General features: G+C 39.7%; 1 protein-coding gene and 1 pseudogene across 3 annotated transcripts in view; one reads left to right on the plus strand and one right to left on the minus strand.

Annotated features, from left to right (window-relative positions):
- Positions 1-25,054, plus strand: part of Stxbp6 (syntaxin binding protein 6) — a 214,065-nt gene that overhangs the window by 126,931 nt on the left and 62,080 nt on the right. The gene's annotated exons all lie outside the window — the stretch shown is intronic.
- LOC143443943 (homeobox protein NANOG pseudogene) lies at positions 19,667-23,178 on the minus strand (annotated as a pseudogene).

Genomic DNA, 25,054 nt, shown 5'->3' on the forward strand with positions numbered 1-25,054 from the left:
CTAAGGTTAATTAAAGGTTCTCTATGGTTCTCTATTATTCTCTACGACTAATCTTAATATTCATCTGCTTTTGAATAGACTCTTTTTGATTTTATTTATCTTTGGCAGGTTGCTGAGAGATGTAGTGGTTTATGTTTTTTCAGTACCATAAGTAATGATTCAATAAATATCATTTCCTTAAGGTTGCTTTCCAAAGGTAGAATTACAAGTCTAAGAAATGTGAATATTTTCTTACCTGCATGTTATTTTGTTAGAAAACTTGTTACGTTTATAACCTTTGGGTAGAAATGAAGATATTTTAAGGAGATTCATGCTAGCTTGGTCAACACAAAACCCTGGCTTAAAACACAGAAACAGATACCAATGGACAGATGTTTTGAGACCTTCCCTAGGGAATACCTTGAGTGTGAAGACATAACTGAACAATTGGAAAACAGGAAGTGCAAGAAGCAGATACCATATGGAAGAGAGTGTCTAAAATCCTGCATGGGGAAACAATAAGGTCTTGGATGCTGGGTCCTAACATAAGCAATAGGCCTGCCTGGAAATGCACTTGGTACTGCTCCAGTACCCTGGCTAGTTGTAGAATCAAAGGAAGAGATATGCCAGGTATAAATAAAAATAAAAGTGAGCCTGAAAGCTAGTAGCATCCATCTACTATTTCTGGGGAATAAATAAGAACTTATAGTACTCTGGATTTCTCTTTATAGACTCTTTCTACATATTTCAAAGGAATGCATCAAAACATTTTTTCTTTGAAATTGCTGACATTTTGCAACCTGGTTTTAGTGCAGCTTGTTGGGAAAACCCAAAGAATTCTAATTCCTAGGCTTCTCTTTATGACGTATCTCCCTCCATTTAGAAAGTTTCTAAGATTTCTCTATTCCAGGTGCTCTACAGCTTTAAGGTAAAATGTTTTTAAGATCCTCTTTCATTTACTGTGCACAAGGCCCTTTATCACTCCTCAGATTTTTCCATATTTTCTTTAATCAATTCCAATCCATGAACCCGTTCTATCCAATAGTCTCTCACCTTTCTTCCCTCCCAATCCTTCTGCCTTTCCTCCTCCTTCTCTCATCTCTTCCTTCCTTCCTCCTTTTTCCCCCCTCTTCTTTCCTCTCCTTCTTCCTCCCTTCCTCCTCCTCCAGGGTCTTTCTATATAGCTTATATAGGTTTTTTTTTTTCTATGAGTATATTTGTTTTTCTGACACTTCATTATTTGGGTATGGATGATCTTTTGACTACATACATGCCCAGTGTTGTTTTTTAGTTTACTGGTGTGTACCACAGAGTCTGGAAGCTGTTTCACAGCTTAAGTTCTAGACGTTATTTAGATTCATCTGTATGGGGACTTGTCTCTGAGGAAGAATGCCAGTGGAAGCTAGTCCCAGGAACAGCATATGAGGCCTCACAGTGTTGAGCTGTTCACTGGCTCTATGAGAGGCAAAAAGCTATATGCCCTCTGCTTTGGCCATAGGGACTGTGATGGGTACGTGACAAGTGTAGACCAGCTTTTTTGGCCAGCAACAAGAGTTCTCTCTGTGCAAGGAAAGTACTCTTTTCTTCCAGAATCGGAGGAGATAGCAGTGATTCCTGCTTCATGAGAATCAGTCTTTTGATAGGACTTACGGAGAATGGTGCAGTGGTATGTCTTAGGGGTTCGATTATGTCTGTTTTGCCCTGCTGGAGATTATGTCACTTAATATTACAAAAAATATTCTACTAAAAATGATGGATTATTTTCACTGCAAAGAATCCTGATTTGTGCAACCTTTTGGATGTATTACTCTAATTTCTTCTTTATTTCTCTGACTTCCAGCACTGAGGGAGAAGAATCATTAATGTATAACTCTATAGTTTAGTAAACTGTGGTTTCAAAAGTCATAAGTAAGGATACATAAGAATTTTGTGTCAAATACATGTATGAGAATACCTTGCCATCTTATTAGTTTATGGAGAGGCCATCTTCTTTTTACTTTCTGACCGTATTAATGATGATTTTAAAATGCTTAGTTCTATCTTCTAGTCCCTGTTTTCAATAGTTGCAGTTAATATGTTTAAGTTCTGTGACTTTATCCAGGAAACACAACTCAGTAACCCTTAAAGCTGAAGAAGTGTTGTGAGCATGCTCTTACACGGCATGTCCTGCCAGCTGTACTGTGAGTTGGTCCACTTATTCTTTCTAATGCACAGATGTTGATATCTTTATGACTCTCTTCTGCTCCAGGTTAGATTGACCAGAGGAGGGTTTCCTAGCATTCTATCTATAAAAGGTAGATTATCTGCCAGAGGCTTAGGAACTAAGTCCAGTAGGAAGGACAGGAAGTCTTCCAAGCACAAGTGTGTGAATAGTGTTACTGTTGCTTTGAACTGTTTCCTGGAAAGGGCAGGAACCTGAGCATCTAAATCTATCTTAAACAGACTTCCAGTGATTCCGTCTGTCTTTGCTCACTCCCCACCCATCACTGTTTCCGTAAGCACCTGATCCCTAAAACACTTCACTTTGGCAAGTCCACTGATGGTATATACGGTTGCTTTTTATTTTGTTTTGTATTTTCTACGTTGTCAGCTTAGGTTTGCACTTTCTAGGTTTTCAGCTTGGGCAACTAATCACCTGTCCATGTGCTTTCTAGCTGGAAAAGTTTTGTTAGTGTTGTATTTTTCATAGTTAGGGTTTCTAGTAGCAATGAAATATCATGATCTAAAAGCAAGTTGGAAAGAAAGGGGTTATTTGTGGAAAAATTGTAGTCATTAATTGAAGGAAATCAGGGCAAAGTCTCAAACAGCAGTAATCTGGAGGCATGAGCTGATGAAGAAACCATGGAGGTTGCTATCTATTGACTTCCTCATCATGGCTTGCTCGGCCTCCTTTCTCACAGAGCTGAGGACCACCAGCCCAGCCAAAGTACTGTCCACAATGGCTTGGCCCTACCCCCTCAATCACAAAATGTCCCACAGACTTACCCTACAGCTGAATCTTAGGTGGTATGTTTTCCATCGATGCTCCCTCCTTTTAGATGACTCTAGCTTGTGTCAAGTTGACATTTACCTGGCTAGGACAGTATTCCTTTTATATATGTCTTGAAAACAGTCTTCTTTTTGTCATTTTTCATCATGCGTAAGAGAAAATACTAAAAAAAAAAAAAGTAAAATAAAATAAATACAATAAAAAGCTGTGTGTGTGTGAACATTTCGGTCTTGACCCAGATTAGTTGATTTTCTGTGAATTATGAATCTTAGAAAGCTACTATGCTGGGTTTGATTTTAAAATCTTTACAACTTGACTGTATAGTGTGTCTATAAACTATATCTTATTAAACTTAGCTACAAGTGTGTATCTATGCTTAGAATAGAGAATTACAAGAAGAAAGACATTCAGAGTGTTCTAAAATACACACTCATGTATTCGGGTCCTGCTAGTAGGATTGCTGTAAGCTGTTCTAGCACAAAGATTCATCCTTCACACTGACTAGAAAGTACCTTATGGGAAGGATCTGCAGCCAGCATCTCTGTGCAAGGCAAGGCTGGGCTTCTGTTTTCCTGCACCATGTTCTAAGTGTTAAGACTCTGTAGTTGCCATCCAAGCAGCATGCATCTGGGTGATTCCTGTTGTAGAATTATGGCAAATCAGAAATGACTTGCTTGAGTTCTGCGAAACCTTTCACATCAGCACATTCTTAGTATTCTTCATCCCGCTAGTGCCTCCAGCAAAGATTTAATAAGCCCTGTTTGCAAAACAGAAAGAAAAAAGCTAACGGCTCAGTGGAAGGCCCCATTAATGTTTCAGACCAGTGGCTGCTGAATCCAAATATAGATTTTAGGAAGGAGCAATGAACAAAGTGAATTTTCTCTAAAATAAATTAAAAAAAAAAAAGTTTCTTTCTTTCACTGTATGAAGAGGGTTTAAAGTTGGCTGGTGAGAGCAGAAAAAAGATAATGGCATCAGTATTACCCAAAATATGATTGTTCTTCATTTTTTAATTTCCAGTGATTTCAAATTATCACCTTTAGGATTTTGTTGATCTTGAGGGAAAACCAGGGGTCCTTTCAACAAAAGATCCATTTAATAAGGGTGGTGCTAAGCCCCAAAGAGCTTGTGTGGCATGGGCATGCTGAGATATTAACTGTAGAGAGCTCATGGATGTGTAGAAACACAATACTTTTCCTGCCAAAATATGTGCTCATCCATGCTCTGAGCCATGATGTCACTTAGGGTGGGGCAGAAGTTTGCTGGCAGCCTCTGGTTCCATGTTAGTTGTCTAGAAACAGATCTGAAGAGGTTTCATGTTTCCAGCGGAGTGTTTGGCTGCCTCTGTGAGAGTGTCTAGGAAGAGACAGCATGGCTTTGCACAGCTGGCCCACCTGTGCCATGTCGCCTAACCTATGGATTCAGCAATCTCAGATTGAAATCTGCAAAACGTGTATATTGAATCTGTACTTAATGTGTATGGACTTTCTTCTGACTTTGTAAAGACGACAGTGTGAGAACTACTTATACAGCATATGTGTTGTATAAAGAGTTATGAGCAATGTAGAGATTATCTGAGCTCTATGAGAGAATATGCTTAAGCTCTGTATACATACATTGCCGCTTCATGCAAAATACTCAAGCATCTGTTGATTTTAGGTTTAGGTGTTCCTATAATCTGTCTCCCTCAGATGCTAGGGGATGCTTCTACCTGTTGGGGGCAGAGAGAGATAATTAAGTGCTTAAAAACACTGACTTTCAGTGATGAGATCATTATTAAATGGGTCAGTCAGACCCTTAAAAGTGCAAACAAAAGTACTTCTATTTCCAGATTCAAGGATAAATCTATTAGTACAAGCCTGCCTGTCTTAGATCTAATAGATGCCATTGCACCAAATGCAGTCTGTCAAGAAATGATCAAGAGAGAACACTTGACTGATGAGGACAAACTGAACAATGCTAAATACGCCATTTTAGTCGCTCGGAAGATCGGTGCCCGGATATATGCACTGCCTGATGACCTCGTTGAAGTGAAGCCAAAGATGGTGATGACTGTGTTTGCCTGCTTAATGGGAAAAGGACTGAACAGACTAAAATAATGAAACATTTACTGTGACCTGCCACATTATACGCATCGAATGACTCAGTTTACAGAATTTTGAAAAGTAGTGGGTGTAAAATCAGGATATCTGTATGCTCAAAATAGTTCTGTATCCAGTAATGAATAGTATTTTGTCCATACCAGTTATAATTTGTCATCTTTTTTGGATAACACAATTATTTAACTATCAATACCAATACAGGAATGTCTTATCAAGCTGCTATTTCATAATTAAATTATTTTATTTCCTAAGAGTCTTACCAAAATAAGACTAATCATTCTTTTTCGTGGCTCAAAAAAACCTGTATAAAGTTTTGTCAGGTCCTTCTATTAAATGTGTTTGGATTTTTTTTTTGATGTGTTATTTAATTTTGATCAAAAATGTATGTAAAGTCATAATATAACTCAATCCTTTTAGTTTTTTTCCCCCTTAACTATGTAACGTGATCTAAAATTTTCTGTAAATTTCTATATCATATAAAAATTTAAAGGGATAAGTATAATCCATCAACATTAAACTTTTTAAATATGAGAACTAACCCTTGAATAACCCCCAAGGCTCACTCTCCTGTTTAAGCTTAGGAGCTTTTTACTTAAAGTTTGATTGTAACTCCATTGCTACTTTACACGTCCTAGTTTGATAATACAGCTTTATCTCCAACATCGAGCATAATACTATATGTTGGTAAGATGTTACATATATGTATTTCTCTAAATCATCTGAGTTTACCCACATTTTCTTAAATGGTATGTATTAAGTGGTCAGCCAGCCATTAAGTATTTATTTTGCCCCCACAGTGTATCTGACACTTTTCAGTTGTGGATATCTGATACGTGAAATTTTGAAATATGAACGTGACTATCATCTATTTTTCACCTAATTGCTTTCAAATACTTTCAGCCAAACATTGGATAGAACGTTCCAACTGACACCGATCTTAGCCTGCTAGCGTCACATTACACCTTGCTAGTTTCAGTCTATAGTGAAACCTACATAATTGGAATATGGCCACCAAATAGCTCCATTGGAAAGCTGTGTAGATAAAAGCTAATGTCTGTTGTCCTTTGTCATGGTTTTCACAGTTTTGTATAAACAAGAAACGTTTAAGGTTTGTGTTTCTCTGGAAGAGTTAAAGCTTGCGACCTCTTTTCCCCAGCAGTTTTAGCAGTAGAGAGATTCTGTTGCTCATAGATGAAGCCCTAAATGAGCTCCCTGCCCTCCACTTTAGGGCCAGTGAGCACTACTGCTGTGCAACAAAAGTGCTGTCACCTCCCTCCGTGCAAATGAGTCTGTCACCTCCCTCCGTGCAAATGAGTCGTCTACTGATCGAAGCATACATCAGGAGCGAGAGTGTCTATGTGTTTAGGGTAGACTTTTTTAAATGAAGTACCGACAGGTGGGATTCTGAAATATATTCTTCTACATGAAATTTCTTTGCCTTTTATATTTCGATGATTGTTTTCTTATATGAAGATATAAGTATGCTTCTGCTCTTTTCCTGAGATTACTTAAATCATGCCTTTCTGATTTTTTTCACTGTCATATTTAACAAAATAATCTGATTTACATGGAATTTAGCACTTTAAGGTGTTCTTTTTCTCACGAAGTATATTTAATAAAAATATTGTGTATGAAAAAAAAAAAAAAACACTGACTTCTCTTCAGAGGACCTGGGATTAGTTTCCAATATCCATGTAGTATCTAAGAACTGTCTATCACTCTAGTTCAAGGGATTTCAATGCCTTCATGGCCTCTGAGGGTCCTGTATGCATAGGAAGGATAGACATACATTGCAGGCACAATATTCACACATTGAAGTAAAAATAAATAAACACAATAAAAATGGAGGTTGACTGTTAGCAGACTTTGGCTATAATCCACATATTTTTGGGGAGGTCTCACTAGTGCAAGCTGTGGGGGTGGGGCAGGGTATATGCAGATGGATATGGAAGCCAGAGGACAACCTCAAATGTCTGTTATTCCTGAGGCACCATCAACATCATCCTTTGAGATGAGCTTTTTTGATGGCCTGAAGGCTGGGCTGGCTGTCTCGCAGTGCTTTGACTATGTCTACCTATTACCACACCTGGCTTCTGTTTCATACATGAAAGTTGAACTTTGATACCCACGGTAATTTGACAAGCACTTTACCACTCTTATTAAGTATTTTAAAAGTTGCCTTATGTATAGTTTTAAATCCCAAGTAGCTAAAAATCATGTGAGAAAAAATTAAAGTGTTAGAGAATGGTAATGCTCCCTTGAAAGTTCTGTGTAAGTTCAGGCTGTCTGAACTGCGGGATAAGAGCTGAATCTTTGAAGCTAGTGTAAAATGCCAGCCTATGAAGGCGGATAAAATCATTGGCATTCTACAGGGTGCTTTAGCCAACAAATTTCAGAATAAAATAGAATATATAATATGAATTATTGATGAGTTCTAGAGATTAATAGCTTTCCAAAGATTATTTTTATTAAAATAAGTTGCATTTATTGAATGCCTACTGTATAGTAGGCCCTCTACTAATAATCACAGTGTACATATTTGCTTATCTTAGACATAATGTTAATTTGAGGCTATTTTATATATATATATATATATATATTGTATTATATTATTCATATATATGTATATATATACATATACACATACACACACACACATATATACATACATATATATATGAATGGTGAAGTGCATGCTGACAGAAACCTGATATAGCTGTCTCCTTAGAGGTCTACTAGAGCCTGACATATACAGAGGCAGATGCTCACAGCTAACCATTGAATTGATCATGGGGTTCCCAATGGAGGAGTTAGAGAGAAGACTGAAGGAGCTGAAAGGGTTTGCTGCCCCATAGGGAGAGCCACAATACCAACCAACCAGAGTTCCCAGGGTCTAAACCACCAGCCTGGTGGGAGCACATAGGGAGGAACCCATAGCGCTCTCTCTCTCTCTCTCTCTCTCTCTCTCTCTCTCTCTCTCTCTCTCCATATATATATATATATATATACACACACACACACACACACACACGCACACACGGATGGCCTTGTAGGGCATAGGTGGGAGAGGAGGTCCTTGGTCCCATGAAGGCTGGATGCCCCACTGTGGGGGAATTCGAGGGCAGGGAGGTAGGAGTGGGGGGTGGGTGGGGGCACATCCTCATAGAAGCAGGAGGAAGGGGGTGGGATAGGGGGTTTCGGGGTGTGGGGGGAAATGGGGAAAGGAGATAATATCTGAAATGTAATAAAATATCTAAAAAAAAAAAAAAAAAAAAAAAAGAATGGTGAGCTGTTCTTGTCTCAACTGGAATCATATAGACCAGAATTGGAAAACTGGTCGCATGTGGATCTGCCTGTTTGAAATCAAGTTGTTTTAAATACACTGTAATAGCATTGCACAGGTAGCATCCATTGAGGATATAGCCATTTCTTGCTCTCTTCTCCTCTCCCTCTCCTCTTCTTCTTCTCTCCTCCCCTCTTCCCCTTTCTTCTTTGAAGACAGAGTTTTCCCTTGCACTGTGGCACAGGCTGGCTTTGAATTTGCATTCATCCCGTTTCAATCTCTCAAATGCTGGGATTTCAGGCTTGTGCCACTAGCTTCTTTTATACCATTTATTAACTTGGAAACATTCAGGGAAGTAAATGACTCAATGACTCATCAAATTATCATCATCATCATCATCATTATTATTATTATTCACACAGTTGTGCTCTGAAGGAAAAGCTACCCCAATTAAAGCAGTTAGAAAGATCTGCAACATGTAAACTATAGAGAAAGCTAAACGTATTTATACTGGTGAACAGCAAATTTATGAGGAGTAAGTTAAAATGTTGTACCATTCCCAATGACTCCAAACCACTGAATTTCATGCATCTTTGCACATGGCAGTACCTGGAAGGATAAGGAGCCCCTCTACTTTGGTTATGTCACTTTCCAGATAAAGGCAAAACCCACTTCAAGGCACAGTCACAAGTTTTCAGATTCAGAAATTTGAGGGTATCTTCAAGAAGCAACACTGGAAAATTAGTGGGTTGTACATAGTATTAGCATCAGATACTGAACATGTGCACGTCTCAGTGATACATACATAGTTTTGGACAGCTGCTTTGTGAAGTCCTTTGAGGCTGCAGCATTCAACAAGTCCTGAAGGAAAGCCACAGGGCCATCTCTGACTCTTGGCTTAGTTGGGGAAAGTTCTCAATTTTTCATTGTTGTTATTGATCTTGTATAACAACTATTTTAGAATTACTGTCCATAGGAAACTAGTCAAAATAGAAATCCTTTGATGTACCCTTTAAAATGCCATTGGAGTTTAAAATGCAATTTGTTAATTCAGAAATGGAGATAGTGGTATGTTTTTCTAATTTTTGCTATGAATGAAAGATTGGAACCGGACACTGTTTGTAACTGTTCTTTGGGTGATTTTACCAAAACTTTATTACTGTTATGACTGTAGATATGAGGCATAAAGATTAGGCATAAAGACATTATTCTAGAGGGTTTTCCCTCGGCTTTTACAGATTAGATGTGTCTGTAACTTGCCCCACTATACAGAAAGTAAGTGGCTGATGGATATGAATCCATTGACTCTCCTGGCTTATTTCAGCTCTCTTGTTCTTCTGAAAAAAAGGAGTGCGTATTTTATGAAGCTTCTGAGGTTTCTTTTGAAAAGCAAGGGAAAGCAGCCTTGGGGGGACAGAAGCTTTGGGGTGTGTTTGTTCTCAACACAGCACCGCGTCCTTTTGTTTGCCAATTACTTAAGAGCTTGTGCTGTAGGAAAAGTTCTGACTGAAAACATTTTTATAAAGCGTTCTCTTTGGAGAAGGGTCATCTGATATTTCCATTAGCTGTGGAAGAATTCAGGGGTTAGACAGTGCAGAAGAACAAATAGCTGGTCACTAAGCCAGCTCAGACACCACTCTCAGCACGAGATGCTTCCTAACCACCAATTCCAGGCCAGTAAGTGCAGCAGATAGTTTTTCTGCAATACCCTGAACCTTTGGTCAGTTTTTCACTTCTAATAGCAGCCTTTAAAACCATTCTACCTGAGCTTCATAGAAAACAGGGGTTACTGATCTGGACAGCTCGCTTACAGCAGATCTCTCTATAGCGGCAACCACCCACAGGCACTGCTCTATCCAGGGTATAAATGTTTATGATTTTTCCCATGACAATTTCTTAGTAGTACATTTTATATTATTAAAATATCAGTATCCTTGTTGGGATCTCACTAGAGCAAAGACATGCTAACTAAGGAAACCCAAATACAGTGTACACTTTATAGCAAGGCATCAGTGTAGATACATTTTTTTTTTTAAAATAAATGTCAACATATTCTATATTAGAGAGGTTTTTTGGTTTGTTTTAGAATGCACGTGCATAGAAACTTTAGAAGTTTATATGAAGTTTAGAAGCGTGTTTCACAGAAGTTTAGAGAAGTAGTATACAGAAGAAAACCTTTGGAGTATATTCATACACAGTAAAATGCATGACTTTTATAGTATAAGGGAGATCCACACATCATCTTCAGCCCCTGACCATCGTCTATCTTTCTATGCTACTATATTTTCTAACATTGTATTTTGTTCATAATTTTCAGATATATGAAAATGTTGCAGAGCATTTAACCAATCCTTTCCTTTAGGAAGTAATTACTTGTATTTCATTATCATACAAAGTTCCATGATGTAGTTTAGTTTTTAAGCTTCATTAATATTCATTTATTATGACTATTAAAAGGAAAGACCATTTACTGATTCTATAAACAAATGAATGTATGGTGTACTGGAAGCCTAGAGCTAATCAGGAAGTTTTGAGGGAAAGGCTTTGTTTATTCCCTGTTTGAAGTTTTGTGAAGCATAAGTAGGGGCAGTGTGAGGAAGCAGAGGAAGTTACTGTTTCATACCCCTGAGGCAGGAGAGAAAGAGCAGAGTGGTGCCACCCAGTGCAGGCTTGGCACAGAGCAGAGCTCTGGAGACCGGCAGGTCATGCTTGTCCTTTTGTTGGGTGTGAGAAGGTTATAGAACAGTTTTGCCTTCAAGGCTCAGGCATCTTGACTAATGAACTCAGAACGAGGTTTCTAAGTATGAGAACCCTACTTATACCCTACTACTCAGAAGGAGGATAGGTGTTGTGGGCCACTTTACATCTTGATGGGTTAAAAAATATCCCTCTAGGAAAGACAAGACATTACCACAGTGCAGGATGAAAAAAAAAAAAAATCCAGAGTTTTACAACTGTCCCTTTGCCCCTCCCATCCAGTTTCCTACAAGCTGGGATGGATCTTCTTATGAAGATACTCATATGTCTTTCCTATACATAGCCATCCAGCTGGCTCTAAGTCCTCCTCTCCCCACCCCACCCCCATGTTCAGAAATGCACAAAATTGTGTCTACTCCCATCGTTTTAGTTATGCTGCCTGACATAGGCCAGCTACTCAGGAGACACACTTTGAAAAATGCATCCATGCCGGTCATGGTAACCCATACCTGTAATCCCCATACTCTACTCAGGGGCCTAATGTAAAATCATGAGTTGGATGCCAGCCTGGGCTACTAATTGAGTTCAGCATCTGCCTGGCAAATACAAGTCCTTATCTAAAAAGCAATCAAACAACAACAACTACAACAGCAAACCTCACCTCCCTGTTCTTTCTGAGAACTGTGCTCCAGTGACATCCTAGTGTGTACTCCCGTTTCCATGGGGTTTTAGTAAATTCTATAGTCCAGCCATTCCCTCTCATTAGTGGCTATAAATGGACATCATTGGCCAGTCCTGTTTGTTTCAGACGTTCTGATTTTGTGGATGACATCTGTGTTGTTTCACATTTGTCATCCTTAAAATTTGTTTTATTTCAAGTGTCCGCCTCCTGTAAAGCTAACATGTCATTGACTTGTGTTATTTTTTGAAGTCCACTCTCTAGACAGTGTTTTCTTTTTTCCTGTATTGGAAAGACTATTCAGGTGTAAACTGCATCTGTTGGCTAGAGCTCTGGCCACCCACCAGAGCCTGGGGAAGATGGAAATATTCAGAAAGCCAATGTCCCAAGAAAGATATTCAGAATGTGCCTTTTGAGTCTCTTCCTTGAACTAGTGGCCTTCAAGTACTAAACACAGCACAGCCTGCTCTTGTCACCCCCTGTGCTGCGTTCTGTTAGAATTACAGAAAAAACAAACAAACAAGAAAAACAAAACAACCAGAAGGCTATGCAACATCACCTACAAGGTACAGTCTGTAGAGGAAAACATGGATGGTAGTAAAAAGACAACAAGGACAATGTCTGAAATGATGTGGCTACATGTGGACAGGACCCTTGCAGTATAGATTTTGAGGCAGTGACAAAGAATACTCTCAGGAAAGAAATGCAGAAAGCCCTGTTGATGTGTTTTATAAAGTGACTGTGACATGAGGCAGTGGGAGGGGGTGTCTTGGTGGGATGTGCTGAGACATATCCCTCCCCGCCCTCAGGTATCAGTCATAGGACAGGCCTAGTAGAATATAAAGTTTATTTGGGACATGGGAAGGGGGTCTGGGGAAGGAAGTAGAGGCAGAGACAGAAAGGAGACAAAGATAGGAAGGAGAAAGAGAAGGATAGGAGGAGAGAGGAGAGAGAAATAAGAGAAGAGGCCAGTTGGGAACACATGGGGAGACAAGAAAATGGAGAGATTAGAGAGATGGGAAGAGAGGGGGAGAGGGAAGGAGAGAGGGAGAGAGAGAGGGAAGGAGAGAAGGAGAGAGACAGAGAGAGAGAGAAAGAGAGAGAGAGAGAGAGAGAGAGAGAGAGAGAGAGAGAGAGAGAGAGAATGAGAATGAATAGTCCTTTTATACTTAGCCAGACGCTAGGCTCTTACCTGGTTATTACTAGATAACTGTTGGGCAGAGCCTGGAGGAAATGCTAACACGTATAAAATGAAACTGTTCTAACCTTTCAGAAGTTAGAGTTGTCTCACACTGTCACCAGCTTAGCCAGCTTCTCTGCCCTCTAGCTATCCCTGCTCTCCTTTTCTTCCTAGAACCGTGACAAAGAGAAGCTTATGTACCATAATCATTGGAACACCGTACAAACCCACTGTTTTTTATTTATTGATTTTTAATAAGCATCTCTCCTATAGATATGAACTGAGCTAATTCCAGATTTTTACTACTATATTCCCTTTACTTTTTATTTTACATTCTTATCCCGAGTCTCTAGCCCCACATGGTGGGGAGCAGTGGTTCACACCCCTAAATTCCTTATTACCACTTCTGACACATTTCTCATATGCACAGAGAACTTTTTCTTCTCTGGAGCCTTTGATATGCTAAGCCTCACTCATACCTGTGGCAATGTATCCTATGGGGTGTATCCTATGGAAGTGAACTCATCTGTGTGCCTTCAAGGGCTTGCTTGATTTTACATTTTCTGAGAAAGTTTAGAAATCTTAGTTCCTGGCCTATCTTGGCACTGAAAAAGAAGAAGAGGAGGAGGAGGAGGTGGAGGTGGAGGTGGAGGTGGAGGTGGAGGTGGAGGTGGAGGTGGAGGTGGAGGTGGAGGAGGAGGAGGAGGAGGAGGAGGAGGAGGAGGAGGAGGAGGAGGAGGAGGAGGAGGAGGAGGAGGAGGAGGAGGAGGAGGAGGAGGAAGGAGATAAACAAGTTAAGTTAGATTGTAAGTTAAATATGATTGTGAGAAGCAGTGATTACCAGTCACTCACACCATCTCTTAGCTTTTTTTTTTTTTTTTTTCTTAGCTCATAGCTGTACCCAGTCTCTACTCAGAATACATAGCTGTCAAACCTGCTAGTACTTGTGGCTCAGCATTCAATAGATGAAAACAGAATATGCACCAACAACCAAACTGAAAGAACAAGAAATTCATCACCCAAGGTTTGCTCCCATGTCAGTAGCTGGTGTAGAACAGGTGGCCACCCACACCTAACTGCGCACTCTGTGAGCCTAAGGTCTCCACAGAAGACACCCTGTTCCTGCTGGGGGATCATTCTGTCCACCTGTGTGTTCATTGTTCACAGGGTGCGGTGCGGCTCTTTCAGTCAGGATCCTGCTCCTATTTTGTTCAAGCTCCTGAAGCTTAAGAAAGAAGGCCTCGGTGGAGAATCCAGAAACATTTTGAAAGCAGGAAGAAAACAAATTATGTCACACTGTTGGTGTAGTTCCTCTCCTTTAGTCCTTACCCTTTCTGAAAACAATGGGTTTAGGTCATAATAGAATGCTCACCAAGCAAACCAAGTCATTTATCTTGGATGCAAGCAAGAATGTAAAAGTGAACCAAATGAGATGACGGGGTCTGAATGAGAAGCGTCAATCCAGAGCAGAAAGCCAGCCTGGAGTACCACTGGCACAAACGTCTTGATTTTATTCTTAGATTAATAATATCTTGATACTAAGTATTTATCCCAGAATCATAAGCATAATGAATCCATGGGTATCGGCTGCATTTTGTAAGTGGTTTTGAGGTATTTGGGAAGAGGCCATCATGAGGAACCATCCCTTTCAACTAACAGACCTTCTGCATTAGTGAAGTTCATATGTTTCCTTGTGGAATCAGAAATGTGTTTGGGGAAAGAATCATATCTGTGCTTTGCTTCACTTGAACTTTCTCTTGGGGACAACAGACTGAAAATGATACATCTTCCATAAAGAACCTGAGCTCAGCTCACCTCTCCACATCACCATTCCACTCAGTTTGTTCTTCATATTCTTGATACTCAATCCTATGACAATATGGTAGTAAGAATTCTGTACTGTGGCATTTTTGATGCTCTGCCTGGATTCTAGCAGTCAGGGATTTGGCCTTTTCTTCTGAGGTGCATCTTTCTGAGGAGTCCAGCTGTGCTGTGTTACCTTGTCTGCTTCCCCTATCATCACCCCATCTGGATCACTGTCAACTTCTTTTCACTATGCACACAATAAACATTTTTTCAATGAATGTTATTTTTGCCTTTATATTTTCTAGAAAAACAATTGTGCTGCTTTGTGATTCAAATTTTGCTCAATTAACTTCCTCTTAAGTGACAGAAAATTTACACACATATCTCATATCTAGCTCTTATTCACTCCAAGAGAATTTAGGAAATATATGAGCATAGGGTTTTTCTAATCTCAGCAGAAAAACTTTCTCATAGTATGAAGCTCCTTTTCTGCCAAGAGAATTCCCCAACCCCATTCTCAGTCATGTCTTCTTCAGCCGTGTAGAGGGAGCTGCAAGTCTGGGCCTCCCTTTATGCATCTTTGTTAGTCTTTGAAGAATTATTGTATATAAGGAGTTCAAGACAGCCTAAGTGTTAGATATTGAAAATATCTATTTTACATGTTCTCCTTCGGTTAGCAAATGTGTAGATCTTTCTGTGGTACCTAAGAAGTTCTTTGCTGTGTTTGTGTCTTAGAGTTTTACTGTTGTGAACAGACATCACGACCAAGGCAACTCTTATAAAGACAATATTTAATTGGGGCTAGCTTGCAGATTCAGAGGTTCAGTCTATCATCATCAAGGTAGGAGCATGGCAGTGTCCAGGCAAGCATGGTGAAGGCAGAGCTATGAGTTCTACATTTTCACATGAAGGCTGCTAGAAAACTGGCTTCCAGGCAACCAGGAAGAGGGTCTTAAAGCCCATGCCACAGTGACATACCTACGCAACAAGGCCACACTTCCCAATAGTGCCACTCCCTGAACCAAGCATATACAAACCACCACAGTTTATTTCTCACCTTATTAGGGAGACATCTGGACCTGAGAAAATTGCCCCACTGTGTCAGTATGTATTTCTTTCTTTTGGGATCACAAAAAGTTAAGACTGGAGTCAGTCGTATTGGCACACACCTTTAATTTCAACACTCAGAAGGTAGAAGCTCTGTGAGTTCACGGACAGCCTGGTCTACAAAATAAGCCCCATGACAGCCAAGGCTATAGAAAGAAACTGTGTCTCAGAAACCAAAGCAGAAAAAGTTAAGACTAGAGGGAGTTCATGGTGTCTTTCTGACCAAAGTTCAATGTTAAAGTTGATAATAGTCTCAAACAGAAAATGGTCTCTGTACATAGACAGAGAGGCAGCAATGACCCAAATTCTCCAGATTCCCAGTCCTCTCTGCTCTCTGATATATCACCTTCAAGGTGACTGTGGCTGCTCTTAGTTTCATCCAGTGCTGGTGCACAAGGTTCATCCTCACATAGACAGACATCCAGGGGAGCAGACATATAGTTTTTAGATCAAATCTGTATCTTTGATGTTGTTTTGTCCCCTGATGAACAAGAGGAAATACAGGACAATTGGACAACAAAAACATTGACCTCCACTGAAAAGTCAGGTTAGTAAGCAGGCAGAAAGTCAGCTGAAAATATTAGCTTTTTTCTCGGGGGCAACAGGTTTATTTGTAATTCTTTGAACAGTATAGATCTGGGCCCTCATGAAAACATACCTTTTTGAGGCTTCCAGAAGGAACCCCCCCCTTTTTTTTCTTTCCTACATAAAAACTTTACTTTGTTCTCTCAGCAAATAACCTTTTCCCTCATAAGGGGAAAAGCCACTAATTAGCTTTGTATTTCAAATAGGGATGACCTTCTCCCTGTCATAATGCACGAGCTATATAGTGCCCTATTTAGCTCTGACTTTAATAAACAAGACAGCATGGATGGTGGTTAATCTGCAATGTAATAGAGGTCTGTTTCTGTGGGTAGAACTGGGACAGGAGCCTTCATGATAATCTTTTCTTTTCTTTTTTTTAGAAGTAAAGCAGTTAGGTAACATACCCAGAATGAATTTGATATGACATTACTTGCTTATATACACCTTCCCCATTGGCACTTCTTTTGAGAACAAACCCACACAACCCTCTATGGTAGTGTTCTTCTCAAATGGACACCTGTAGTATGATGAGCCCATCTTGACACAAATCTGGACATCCTGATCTTAGTGGCTGTCCCTTTCAGCTCCTCTTGTTCTTATCTTTAATGCACAACCTAGAAGTCTTCCTCTAATTCCCTGAGCCTTCATTCAGCATTCAGACCACCAGCCAAAACCTTCCCCTGAGCTTTCCATAAGGCAAGAGTGAGTAACTTACCAAGAACAAAGGAACCAGCAGGGTACTACCTTCAAAACTCTTATTGGTTCACATTTGAAAGCTCCCAATTAGAATGTTCAGTATGTACTAATTTTAGTTTGTAATCGGGAACTTCCATTACCTCATTCCTAGGACAAAAAAAAAAAAAAAAAATAGACAGTCGAGGGCTTCTGCACCTGTACATCAGCAAAACTAAGCTTCTTGCCTATTGGAGGCAGCTGTGACAGTGTATGGATTGTCAGATGTATCCTAGGGAAGACTATAGTGGAGTTTCGGCATATAGAGTCAGTGTCTGTTATGTTTGGACACTGTTCCCATGTTCTTCCTCTGCATCCTCATTGTTCCTAGTCAAGGAGGAAGGATCCAGAGGGTGGATATCCAGCTGCAAAATAAATCACTTTACAAAGAGCCATCAGGAGATGGGGGAAGTTTATGAGAAAGAAAAACAAACAAACAAACAAGTGCCACATGGAGAAAGGCGATGAACTTTCTTGTCCTTTCCTCTGCATGGCTGTCATGGTAGCCCTAGCCCCGAGACAAAGTCACTATGACCATGTTCCTTTTGTTATTGTTCCTGAGCTAGTCACATTTGACCATTGCCATCTTTACTTTCTCTCCTGAGAATGTGACTTACTCACTATTCACTTCCACACTTGGGCAAGTGTACAACTTGGGACTGTCTACAGTATTTACCCCGCCTTTCTGAGAGATTTACTTTCCTTTCTTGCTTCAAGCCCCACTTTCGAATTTGGCCCCTCTAATGATCACCATAGCTTATTAAACCTCTGCTTGGACAGAAATATAACTATGAGGTTTTGTTTTCGTGTGTGTGTGTGTGTCTGTGTGTGTGTGTGTGTGTTTGTATGTGTGTGTGTGTGCACGCACACACATATCATGAATGGTTACAAGATACAAATGCCTTTGAATACTAAAATGTGTATTCCCAGAATCATATAGGATCAACTTCAGGTTTACAATAGTTGAGGAAATATGCAATATTTAATATAAAAGCCTAATGATAGCTTGTTACCTTGATTGTATTAACTTGCCAAAATAGTTTTGTATTACCAGGGACACAAAAAGTCTTTCATCTTTTTTTTTTTTTTTTTTTCTGAGTACTTTACTTGTATCTTCTAAAATCTGTGCACACTTCATGTTTAAGCTAGAGAATGTCCAGGAGTCATCTGATGTGGAGATGGTCTAACATTGAAGAAGTGAGTCTTAGAGGAAATTTTGGCAGTTTAGTTTCTCTGTGAACTTGTTGACTGTTCCTAGTCTCTGATGAGTTTTCCCTCTTGACAGATGTTCCCAAGGGCCACAAAGGCTAATTAAGATACTGCTTTGTTAGTCTTAGTGATGGTCAGTGGTACACTGAACTTTATTTTGATGCAAATCTGAAATCAAAGCTAAGTCCTAGACCTTGGACCATAGTGCTTTCTCACTGTTTAAAATGGAGAAAAATCTGTCTGAAGAAAAATTGGTTCAAATTTACACTTATATAAGAAATCTTATTAAGGATGTTTGAAGACTTATGGTGCTGATAGGTTTTGATTTTAATGGAGCAGGTAGAGGCTTTAGTATTGGGGAAAGCTTTAGGGGGACGCAGTAGCTTGGTTGCCTCTTCTGACCCAGAGAAGTGTTTTCCAATATAGTTACTGCCTCTGACGAATGAGGGGAGGGTCTTTTTTCTTTTAAGGTAAAGTTAGTGTTTTATTTTACTTAAAATAGTCAAACTGGCATAGTCACATAGACGTACTCATGGTGAGACTCGAAAGAGATGGAGGAAATCAACAAAGTATACTTAACACGTTGTCACCTAATTGCCAAAACAGAAGTCCTCTGACAACCAAAGCTCGAGTTTTATTCTGTTCAGATGCAGTCTTCCTATTTAAATGCAGTCCAGGCTAGTCTTGAACTTACTGTATATCTATGCTGGCCTCAAACTTGTGATCCTTCTGTCTCATCCTCTAGAGTGGCCACCATATTGGAAGGAATCATCATACTTTTTATACTTTTAGATCCTGCATCCTAAAGATACCTAAACGTACTGGATCTATAGCTAGTGTCATCATGTCTATTTCTGTAACAGGGAGAGTCATTCAGTCCTCCTTGGTCAGATTCCAGTTAAACCTCCCCCCTGAAATGGATACACCGTGTACAGCAACACCCAAGTCTCTAAGAAAAGACAAGCTGGGGTTTGGGTTGGTAAGGGTGTATGTTGTGTGGGGGAGAGGAGGAAGTAATTCATTGTCTCTGAGGCTCTTAGTTCAATATCCAGCACAACACTAAAGAAAACAATTACACAGCTAAGACAAATACAGCAATACGGGGTCATAAATAGAGCTCAGTTGTTGAGTGGGTGCCCAGCGTGTTCAAGGTCCAAGGTCCTATCTGGCACCAAAATACTATTACTACTACTTTACTACTACTACCATACTAGTACTAGTTCTAGTACTACTATATTACTACTACTATTACTAAAAATCTTTGGAAGAAGGAAGGAATCCAGCCACTGGCCTAACTTAAGGCTGGGTTATAAAGTCCTCACACTTTACATGGCAAATTCACTGAGTAGTTCAGGAGGGATTCCAAAGCTTATGCTAAAATGTGCACACTTTCTCCCAGTGGCTTCCAAATTAGCCTCCAAATCACTGGCAGTGAGGTTTTTTCTGGAACTGAATGTAAGGCTGCAGAATCTGCCCCAGAGTGATAGAAAGGAACAGTCCATGCCTGACTGTTTCAGACTTGAGTACACCAGGCGGGAGTGTTTGTTCCAGGTCTGCTTGCTCCAAGTTGGTTGCTCCATGGTGGGTTGGTCCAGGTTTGGTTGAATCAGGCTGAGATGTTTCAAGTCTGGCTGCCGCACGGTGGAAGGCTTCCATATGTATTCAACAGATAGCCCTGGGGATAGCTGGATGGAGGCTAGTTGTATTCCACGGATCCTGAACCCTTCTGAGTCACATTGGTATTAATCTTCAGCCATTGGTTTTACTGCCATCGCTTCTATATCATTCTCTGATTTTGGAACCAGGTTTTAACCTGCTTATTGCTAAGGTTTAGAATGGCAGAGAGAGTTCTTGCGTCTGCCAGAGCCTGAAACATCTCTGCCTCTGAAACCTGTCCTTTAAGTGCACACAGCTTTGGCTTGAGAGAACACAGTCCACATATTCTGTGTCTTGGTGTGAACTTTGTTCTCTCCCATATTCTCACTGCCCTCTTCAGACTCAGAACTAGGGAGCTTTAGTTTGGAACTGGAAGAAGAATCAAGGGTTTTTCTGAGGAGATAGACCCTAAAACAAAGGACAAGGAGAACAAGGAGAAGCAATCTCCAAGAGCATCTTAACAGCAGACATTTGTGCACAAAAAATAATTTTCTGCTGGGCAGCAGTGGCGCACGCCTTAAATCCCAGCACTTGGGAGGCAGAGGCAGGTGGATTTCTGAGTTCGAGGCCAGCCTGGTCTACAGAGTGAGTTCCAGAACAGGACAGCCAAGGCTATACAGAGAAACCCTGTCTCAAAAAAATTTTTTTTTTCCCTCAGGACTATGAATTCAAGCATTGGTGAGGACCCCCAATTTGATGCTTTGTCAGAACAAGGCACACTGTTGGGGAATCCACAGTTATGTTAAATCATGTTAGTCAGAAGGTAGGAGGAAAATCAGTGACTTTTTTTTTTTTAAGTTTTGACAACAATAATAAGGTTAAGACTTTAAACTCAGCATCTAAGGGGAAATGTCTTAGAAATAAAATTAAGATGTCCAGATGGAAAATTATCAAGAAGTCAGAATAAAGTGAGCCTCAGTCTTTCTAACAAAAGAGCAAGAGACCAACCCTGAGGGTGTTATCTTAATTCATTATTTCAATGAAAATTAATCAAACATCAAAGTTTTTGAGTTAGTGATCTGAGCATTTGCAAAATTTGACCCAATTTTAAACGTTTACTTGTTTGGTTTATGTGGTTCTGGTTTTATGGCCTGCTTCCAGACATTGTCTGGAGATTAGAGGACCATTTATAGAAGTTCATTCTCTGTTTCTGTCATGTGGTCCCAGCAATCAAACTTGGGCTAGCACGCTGGCAAACATCTTTAGTCCTGAGTCACATTGCCAGTCCAATTTGATCCTTTATCATCACAAGTCCTCAAATTCCTTTCAGCAGCGGGCTTTCTCTGAAAAGTAGCAGCAGCATGCAGAACAGTCCACACTGGAGAGGAGATGTTTGATCATTTGCTTCTGTAGGTAGTAAATGTTCAGCTAGTTGCTGATTGTGACAGTTCGTTTGACCTTTATACCCACTTATAACGTCATCTGGCACGCGCCCAGAATACATTTAACAGAGCAAGTTCCACAGCTCCTGTTTGTCTTCGCATAGATGGTCCCCAAACAGTGACAAACACTTACAGAGACAACATTTGTGAAAGACCGTCCAGTCCTTCTCTTGGTACCTTGGAGTTATCCCTACATTTTGAGCAGCTTTGTCCTCTTAATTAACATTCCTTCCGTGTCTAGTCACTACTGGTGCCATCTGCCAGGTATGCTACTTGCTCAAGTGGGCTTTCCTGCCCTGTGAAAATCATGAAGAATGCAATGAGGCGTGAAATGCTGGCGTGGCTTATAGAGAAAAAAAACAAGCTTCCAAAGCCAATTAATTTTCTCTAATTTCTTTGAGAATGTGGCCAAACTGTGAGACTGTAAACAATCACTGTAGATAACAAGATAATCATAGACATATTACACCATAATTTTAAAAAACAAACAATACAAAACTGGTATACACAAATAAGAGTTCGGATCGAGCCAGTGCTGAGCATGTACTTAGGCTACATTTGATATTTCTTTTCTGCATTTTTATACTGCTTATATTTTCCTCAGTGTCTGAAGATGGGAAATGGGAACCTCAGCAAGGGTCAGTGCAGGATCAAAAGAGCAGTGGGGGACTATGGGTGAGTAGCATGATCCCCATATTATAGACTCTATAAGGAAGGTTTTAGCAGCATTAATAAAAACAATACTGGGGCAATTTAAATGACAACTCTCTGGGCTGGAAATGCAAATGATGATAATTATATTCTATAAAGAGTTTCTTGTCAACAAAATTTCTAACTGCTGGCAGAAGTTATAAATTATTTTGATGAGAATAAGAGGAGTTGATGGAACATTTATATAATGTGTCTTAAAAAAAGAAATGTAGCCAAGGGAAAGGCGTGAATAGAGAATAAAGCTCTTGAGATATCTTCCTTGATAGGCAGAAGTGCAAAGCATACACATGGAATATGTAAAGTGAGTTCTATGTTAGATTGGTGTGATAAACTGAATAAAACTTTGCTTTGTACATTGGAAAAATGGAAAACATCACTTCTGAAGAAGAGCTATATTTTTAGTATCTTATGGATCTAAGGACTTTCATATCATATTTGTCACTAAGTTTAGCTTTAAATCTAGTGTAGGTTATTTTATAATTGAGAGGTGCTAATTTCTGCTACAAAGTTAGTTGAAATAAAGTGAAATTTGTACCATGTCAGTATCATGCAAAACATTGGAGAATTCTGTAATAAACAACATGTTTTAGTAAATTTGTTCTCTGTCAGACATAAAACACATCTATCCATTATTTTATTTCTACTATTCAATTACTGTCAGAGTAATGACTCCTAATAATGACTGGTCTCTGTTTCAGTTTGGCTTCATCAATTGTGGTCGTTTGGTTGAGAATTGCTACTATTTAGTTTATATATTTGAACACTTGGTCCTGGTCCAAAGTTGTCAGAACTGTTTGGAAAAGATCTGGAGGTGTGGTTTTAGGGAAGATGGGTCATTGGGGATGGGCATTAAGGCCTCAAAAGCCCACACCATTCCCAATTAACCCAGAATGTATGTGTGTGTGTGTGTGTGTGTGTGTGTGTGTGTGTGTGTGTGTGATGCTTGCTGATCAGTTCTCAGCTACTGCTCCAGTGCCATGCCTGTCTGCCTGCCACCATACTCATGGTTATGATAATAATGGACTCACTCTGAACATGTAAGCCCTCGTAAACTCTTTATTCTGTAAGTTGCCTTGTTCATAGTGTTTCATCACAGCAATAAAGCAGTAATTAAGACATCAGAAGTGTTACTCTTCCAGGCTGTATTCCTGAGGGAGGGGAAGACAGGAGGAGCCAAACCAATGGAGGACCGCAGGCACCATGGCCAGCTAAGTTAGGAAATGTGGATGTGTTGACAACTGTGCCTTTATCCATCCTCCAGGTGTGTTCTGATTTAGGTGGGAACTTAATATAAAACTGAGCACATTGACAGTCATTCCTTCCTTGTCTTCTAAATCCTCACCAAGATAGAACTTAGGAAAGACCCCAGGGATTTTATTAAGAAGAAATCATTTAATGCGTTATGGCATCATTTATTTCAGAAGTGACTCCTGGGCTGTTACAAAATGCTAATGACATGTATAATAATGTGTTCCACCTTGGAATTTTTACAGCAGGACTCACAGACATGCAGAGATTTACCTCTTTAACATGTGGAATGACCTGATTGTCAGTTGTGACTGTTTATTCTCCTTGCCATAGCTGCCTTAAATGAGCCCAAGGTTTAAAACAACAACAACAACAAAAAGACTTGTCCCAGAAATGTGGAGGGTGGGGTGTTTCTAACCACAGTACATAAAAGCCCTGTGGATATTTCTTATAGTGTGGGAATGATGTAACATTCTGCATATTAGACATGCATAGAGTCATGACACTGAGTCTACACTCCCAATTACTTTGAAACAGTCTCAGAGTCTTTATAATATGGCAGATGAGACAACACAAACATATAAACAATAATACAAAGCAGGATTCATAAACGGTAGCCTTCTATCCACTAGGCATCTGGCTATGGGAATGGTAGCTGCTTGGTAACTAACGTTGAGGATTATATTTTTTTTAAAGTTTGTATTATCATAATTTAGATCTTGAGGTTTTCTATCTGGAGGGTCAACAGCTATACAAAGTTGAACAAACTATTCACTGTTTTCTCTGTTTCTACTTCTATCTAACATCTGATCTAAATGGCTTTTGCCATTTCTTCCCAGGACTACAGGAACACACGTAGTTCCAAGGATTTCCTTGCTTTCATGCACACTTTTTCCATGACTTATACACTATAACAGTTAATCTAAAAGGAAAAATCAATTCAATTACACTCTTGACTCTTGTTTACAAAGCTCCTAGGTCAATGTCTTTCCTTTGCTTTTGTCTCTCCCTCCACCCCCTCCTCTCCTCACAAAGTTTCACCACTATAAAATAAGAAGCCTGTCTTCTTTGAGGTGGTTCAATCCTTAGTCCAAAAGCTTGAAAATATGGAAAATGATACTGTAAGTTCAAGTCCAGAGACAGGAAAAGAGGAAATTTGACATCCTACCTCAAGCAGTAAGACAGGAAATACAGGAGGAAATTTCCTCTTGCAAGCCTTTTCCTTCCAGTCCTCAATCTCAGTAGATTAGACATGCATAATAATGTGTTCCACCTTGGAATTTTTACAGCAGGACTCACAGACATGCAGAGATTTATCTCTTTAACATGTGGAATGACCTGATTGTCAGTTGTGACTGTTTATTCTCCTTGGCCATAGCTGCCTTAAATGAGCCCAAGGTTTAAAACAACAACAACAACAACAAAAGACTTGTCCCAGAAATGTGGAGGGTGGGGTGTTTCTAACCACAGTACACTGAGGACAGTCTTCTTTACTGAGTCTATTGATTCATATGCTAATTTCACATATAAAACAGCCTCACAGACATACCCAGAAATAATATTTATTATGGTTTAGGTCCTAAACAGTTGACATGTAAAATTAACCATTACAGTATATGTTGGTGTAGGGAGCCATGCAGTGAAATAGAAATAATAAACACTGAGGGGAAAAGCTTTAGGTTTAATATTGAGGTATCACTTTAACTTAT

This window comes from Arvicanthis niloticus, chromosome 11, assembly GCF_011762505.2.
Source record: "Arvicanthis niloticus isolate mArvNil1 chromosome 11, mArvNil1.pat.X, whole genome shotgun sequence".
NCBI classification, from domain to species: domain Eukaryota; kingdom Metazoa; phylum Chordata; class Mammalia; order Rodentia; family Muridae; genus Arvicanthis; species Arvicanthis niloticus.